The sequence below is a fragment of the Bos indicus x Bos taurus genome, chromosome 15, assembly GCF_003369695.1.
Source record: "Bos indicus x Bos taurus breed Angus x Brahman F1 hybrid chromosome 15, Bos_hybrid_MaternalHap_v2.0, whole genome shotgun sequence".
In the NCBI taxonomy this organism is placed as follows: domain Eukaryota; kingdom Metazoa; phylum Chordata; class Mammalia; order Artiodactyla; family Bovidae; genus Bos; species Bos indicus x Bos taurus.
In genome coordinates, this window is record NC_040090.1 from 5,369,956 (window position 1) to 5,376,884 (window position 6,929).

At 39.2% G+C, this 6,929-nt stretch overlaps 1 pseudogene; it reads left to right on the plus strand.

Annotated features, from left to right (window-relative positions):
* Positions 1 to 92: 92 nt before the first annotated feature.
* On the plus strand, positions 93 to 1,058 carry LOC113906052 (annotated as a pseudogene).
* Positions 1,059 to 6,929: the final 5,871 nt, after the last annotated feature.

Here is a 6,929-nt window from a genome sequence, read left to right on the forward strand (position 1 = left end):
GGAATTATAAGTTTGGTTTTTATAGGGAAATGAAAAGTAAGAAGACATATAATCTAGTTTATACACACACAAAAAAAGAGTCTAAAAATGAAATGACAGTACCTCTGATTGAATCACTCCCACAGATAAACTATGAAGAGGTGGAAGCAGAAGACAATGTGTCCACAGTGATACAATTTGCACTACTGGGATTTTCTGATCTTCCAAACCTCCAAGGGATATTATTTGGGGTGTTCACCATCACTTACATCACTATTTTAATTGGAAATAGTCTCTTAATAATAATAACTTGGCTTGACTGCAAAAACCCATGTATTTTTTCCTGGCAAATTTTTCCTTCTTGGAAATCTGTTATGTGCCCGTCATTCTCCCTAGGATTCTGGTCAACCTTTGGACTCAGGACAGAAGCATTTCTGTGCTGGACTGTGCCACCCAAATGTGCTTCTTCCTTATGCTGGCGGCAACTGAGTGCTTCCTCCTGGTAGTGATGGCCTATGACCGCTGTGTGGCCATCTGTGACCCTCTGCACTATCCCCTTGTCATGATCCCAAAGACGTGTCTCCAGCTGACTGGGAGCTCCTGGGTCAGTGGAATCCCAATGCAGATAGGGCAAACGTGTTGGATCTTCACTCTGCATTTCTGTTGTTCGAACCAGATTAACCACTTCTGTGACGTACCCCCCATTCTGAAACTGTCCTGCGAAGACACTTCTGTGCAGGAACTGTCAGTCTATGCAGTAGCTCTGTTGTTTGTTGCTGTACCTTTTATGTTGATCCTTGCCTCTTACAGCAAAATCATTTCCACTATTCTGAGGTTGCCAACAGCCAGAGGGCGAGCCAAAGCCTTCTCCACGTGTTTGTCTCACCTGTTGGTTGTGCTTTTATTCTTTGGATCTGTTGCCATTGCATACCTAAGGCCCAAATCCAGACATTCTGCAGGAACTGGCAGACTGCTCTCTCTCTTCTATATCATAGTGACCCTTATGTTCAATCCTATGATATACAGCCTTCTCGGTGATTGTAGCACCGAGAAAATTATTACTAAAAAAAGTAGTGTGATGAGTTTATTTAAAAATGCTTTAAATACTGGCCACAGGATGATCAGAGAAATTTTTAAAGATCTCTACATTTTCCAGTTTAGAAGTTAACCTCTTCTTTTTATACTGTATTTTTCAATTCAGTTCAGTCTTGCAGTTGTGTCCAACTCTTTGCGAACCCATGGACTGCAGCACGACAGGCCTTCCTGTCCATCACCAACTCCCAGAGTTTACTCAAACTCATGTCCATTGAGTCGGTGATGCTATCCAACAGTCTCATCCTCTGTTGTCCCCTTCTCCTCCTGCCTTCAATCTTTCCCAGCAACAGGGTCTTTTCAAATGAGTCAGTTCTTCACATCAGGTGGCCAAAGTATTGGAGTTTCAGCTTCAGCATCTATCCTTCCAATGAATATTCAGGACTGATTTCCTTTAGGATGGCTGGTTGGATCTTCTTGCAGTCCAAGGGACTCTCAGGAGTCTTCTCCAACACCACACAGAGCAGCCACGATTATCCCTATATCCTCTCCCACCCCAGCCTCCCTCCCCTCCCCCACCCCATTCCTCCAGGTCATCACCTGAGGCTGGGCTCCCCGTGCTACACAGCAGCTTCCCTCCAGCTATCCATCTGACTGTGTAAATATGGTGATTCTTCTTTTCCATTCATCTCACTCTCTCCCGCCCACACTGTATAAGTCCATTCCTTACATCTGTGTCTCCATTCCTTTCCTGCAAAGTTTCATCAGTATCATTTTTTTTTAATTACATATACATGTGTTACTTAGTAAAGAATGTTTTACAAAATCATGGAACACTGCTGTCCCAGAAGTTTGATCACTGGTTTTCCATCTTCTCTACCAGACATAGAGCAAGTCATTTAGCTATTATTTTTTTCCTTTAATTCTTTTAAAGAAAAAAAATTAAAATGAATATGAAGCTTATTTAAAAGCACATGGCTAGCTATACCATCCCACCAGAAGTATTGCTATGTGAAATTAAAAAAAAAAAGTGTTTTATTGCACAGGCTTGAATATGATTTAAAGGAGAAAATACACATTCGTGTTTCACAGTGTTTGGTGGTGATAGATAGTACATCTTTAGTGACTTTTTAGCCGGTGCAGAAGCTCTTTTGTGGTAGGAAATGTTTCTCTGAAGTGCAAGTTTTGATATTTTAATGTGTGTGTTATGATTGAACACTTCAATGTTTAAAGAGTGCTTTCCTCTGCTATGTATGTATTCAGCACACCTTCATCTGATGTATGAACTTCTGTGAATATAATCAGCTGTGACTACAGACACACCTCATTAGTACTTTGCAAGAATTTAATATACTCATGGTATCAAAGGGAGAGTAGTAAAAGAGGTCTTATTTTAAAGAAAAGAATTGCATGCTTCTGTAGGTATGAATTTCATAATCAAAATACCCTATAGCTAGATATTTCAGAGCATTTTTTGCACAAATATCTACTATGTTAAAAAGTTTTATTTTGTCATCCAATTTGTTGCTACTTTTATATGATTTTAACATTAAAAAGCATTGTTGAACATGCAGACTTTGCAGATTTTATTTGGAATTTGGCTTACAAAGAATATGGCTCTGTCATCATTATTTGAAATAATGGTAAAATCAGAGTGTGGAAAATTATTTCCACAGCTTATGATTCACTTCAGTTCATTTCAGTCGCTCAGTCATGTCTGACTCTTTGAGACCCCATGAATCGCAGCACGCCAGGCCTCCCTGTCCATCACCAACTCCTGGAATTTACCCAAACTCATGTCCATTGAGTCTGTGATGCCATCCAACCATCTCATCCTCTGTCATTCCCTTCTCCTGTTTTCAGTCTTTCCCAGCATCAAGGTCTTTTCCAATAAGTCAACTCTTCTCATGAGGTGCCCAAAATATTGGAGTTTCAGCTTCAGCATCAGTCCTTCCAATGTTCACACAGGACTGATCTCCTTTAGGATGGACTGCTTGGATCTCCTTGAGTTCAAGGGACTCTCAAGAGTCTTCTCCAACACCACAGTCAATAGCATAAATTCTTTGGTGCTCAGCTTTCTTTATGGTCCAATTCTGACATCCATACATGATTACTGGAAAAACCGTAGCTTTGACTAGACAGAGCTTTGTCAGCAAAGTAATGTCTCTGCTTTTTAATATGCTGTCTAGGTTGGTCATAACTTTTTTTCCAAGGAGCAAGTGTCTTTTAATTTCATGGCTACAGTCACCATCTGTGGCAATTTTGCCCCAAAAAATAAAGTCTATAACTGTTTCCATGTTTCCCCATCTATTTGCCATGAAGTGTTGGGACCAGATGCCATGATCTTAGTTTTCTAAATACTGAGTTTTAAGCCAACTTTTCCACTCTCCTCTTTCACTTTCATCAAGAGGCTCTTAAGTTCTTCTTCACTTTCTGCCATAAGAGTGGTGTCATCTGCATATCGGAGGTTATTGATATTTCTCCCAGCAGTCTTGATTCCAGCTTGTGCTTCATCCAGCCTGGCATTCCACCTGATGTACTCGGGCTTCCCTTGTGGCTCAGCTGGTAAACAATCCACCTGCCATGAAGGAGACCTGGCTTCCATCCCTGGGTTGAGAAGATCCCCTGGAGAAGGGAAAAGCTACCTACTCCAGTATCCTGGCCTGGAGAATTCCATGGAATATACTTTCCATGGTTTCACACAGAGTCAAACAGGACTGAGCGACTCTCACTTCATTTCATTTCACTCTGCATATAAGTTAAACAAGGAGGGGAATAATATACAGCCTTGACACACTCCTTTCCTGATTTGGAACCAGTCTATTGTTCCATGTCCAGTTCTAACTGTGGCTTCTTGTCCTGCCTACAGATTTTTCAGGAGGCAGATAAGGTTGTCTGGTGTTCCCATCTCTTTAAGAATTTTCCAGTTTGTTGTGATCCCCACAGTCAATGGCTTTGGCATAGTCAATAAAGCAGAAGTAGATTTTTTCTGGAACCCTCTTAGTTTTTTCCATGATCCAATGGATATTGGCAATTTGATCTCTGGTTCCTTTGCCTTTTCTAAATCCAGCTTGAACATCTGGAAGCTTACAGCTCATATACTGCTGCATCCTGGCTTGGAGAATTTTGAGCATTACTTTGCTAGCATGTGAGATGAATGCAATTATGTGGCAGCTTGAACATTCTTTGCCATTGTCTTTCTTTGGGATTGGAATGAAAACTGACCTTTTCCAGTCCTGTGGCCACTGCTGAGCTTTTCAAACTTGCTGGCATATTGAGTGCTGTGCTTTCACAGCATCATCTTTTAGAATTTGAAATAGCTCAACCAGAATTCCATCACCTCCACTAGCTTTGTTTGTAGTGATGTTTTCTAAAGCCCATTTGACTTCGCATTCCAGGATGTCTGGCTCTAAGTGAGTGATCACACTATCGTAGTTATCTAGGTCATAAAGACCTTTTGTATTTAGTTCTTCTGTGTATTCTTGCCACCTTTTCTTAATATATTCTGCTTCTGATTAATAATACCTATATTGGTACTGACCTATAGTTATGTTTTAATCTACCTTTCCTTTGAATGTTCACACAATCATGATAATAAGTTCCTATGAAGAAAATTTTATAATTAAAATTAAATTAATTTAATATTTATAAATAGCCTATAAGGAAGATGGGTTGTCCTCTAGTCTAGAAAGGATCACTTTTTTGTATTTTAAATATAGCACAATTTTAACAGTATTGTGCATGTATCATTGTAACAACTGTGACATAACAAACATGTTTTGTTCTCACATTATTTACTGTCATTATCTGTGTGTTTCTGTTTGCAAACTGTGTCGACTAGATGTATGAGATTGTCTGTGACAAACAAGTGACTCAGGAATTACAAAGACCTCCTGCCAGCATCTAACTGAGATTATTTCTCAACCCACAGGCTGACCATGGCAGTGTAGTTGTCAAAGTTGATTGATTTGTAAATGAGGATAAAAGGTCCTCTTTAGACTGGATCAGGGGAACGGACATGTATACCATAGTGATGTTTTCATTAATTGATAGCATTTTAAAATATATTCTATAACATTTTAAATTTGCATGCAAATGAAAATGTATTTTTTGTTGTAAAATTTTGAGAAGTCTGACAAATCCACAGTTATGTAACCAAAAACATGATCAAAATACAGAACAGCTTGATAACTCTCCAAAGTTCTCATTTTCTGTCTCTCTAATTAATACTCTACTAATTTATCACCAGCTGACCAGTCCTCTGTACATCTGCCTTTTTCAGAATGTCATACAAATGGAATCAAAAAGCCTTTTAAGTCTGAATTTTCACTTTGCATAAAGCATTTAGCATATTGCTGACTGCATCAATATGGTTCATTTATTTATATTTCTTAGTAGCGTCTCACACTATGTAATGTACCAGAGTTTGTTCGCCCATTTGTTGGATGAAGAACACATGGGCTGTTTCCAGAATGTCACTGTTATAGTTGCCCTGAATGTTTGGTAACTGATTTCAGTGTAAATACAAGTTTTCATTTCTATATAAAGTGAGACTTCTGGATAAATGTAAGTGTGTAATTAATTTTATAATGTATAATATAATGTATTTTATATTTTATATTATTTTGTATTATTATAATTTTATAATAATTGTAAGTGTGTAATTAATTTTATAATGAACCACAAACCTTCAGAGAAGCTGTCTCAATTCCTACGAGAAATACACAGATGTTTACATGTTATAAATCCTCACCAGCATTAAGCATTATCTGTGCATTGTTTTTTTTTTTGTTGTTGTTGTTTTGTTTTCATTAGATTTTTCTTTCAATTTTAACATGTTTAGTGATATTTCATTTTTTAATTTTGATTTTCCTAATCAAACTCAGTAATTTCACACTGAGTTTTTCATGGTGTAACTTGTCATCTCTATATCTTCTTTGATGAATTATCTGCTCAAATTGTTTTCTAACATTGTACTTGTGCTGTCGATTTATTACTGAGTTATAAATATATTTATATGTAAATACATAAAGTACATATGCAATGCATATGTATCTGTATATATTTATATTCACTGACAGGCTTCCTTGGAGGCTCAGTGGTAAAGAATCCACCTGCCAAGCAGGATATAAAGGTTCAATCCTTGGGTGGGGAAGCTCCCCTGGAGAAGGAAATGGCCATCCTCTCCAGTATTCTTGCCTGGTGAATCCCATGGAGAGAAGAGCCTAGCGGGCTATACTCCATGAAGTTGCAGAAGAGTCGGACATGACTTAGGGACTAAACAACAACAATATTCATTGACAGATCACAAAATGAAAGAAGGTCATTATCCAAAAATTTTACTGGCAGGAATTAAGCTGATATGACTGGTCAGCTGCACATGTACTCTAGGCTTCATGAAAAGAGACATGTAACAAGGAGTCTGACTCCATATTTGATATCTGACTATGGACAGCTTTTAAAGCACACACTTAGAAAAGTTGAAATGGCCCAGTGTAAAATAAAATGAGGTCATCTAAGACTTCAACTCATTATACAAAAACTATTTGAAGGAGAAGGGAATTTTTTTTTTTTTTTTAGTAATTAGGAGCAGATAGCACCTTCCTCTTCAGGTCTTCCCCATCCTTCTGTAGCCACACAGGCTGCTGCAGCCTGTCCCTGGGGAACAGACTCTCCAGGATGACCCCGGCAGCTTGCAGTGTGAGCCACCTCCTGGGGGCTAGCCTTGCACAGCCCCAGCTTCAGGCTCGGGTTTACCTGGGAGAGAATGGCCAAAAGCTGGACCCTCCTGTAGTCAGAGGCGATGGGGGCCCCAGCAGCCCTGGCCTCCCCAGGAAGGCAAGAGGACCTTTGCTTTGCTTCTGGTCAGGCCGTCTGGGCTCAGAGAGTACAGGCTGGTCCAGAGGCAGCGAGTTCCC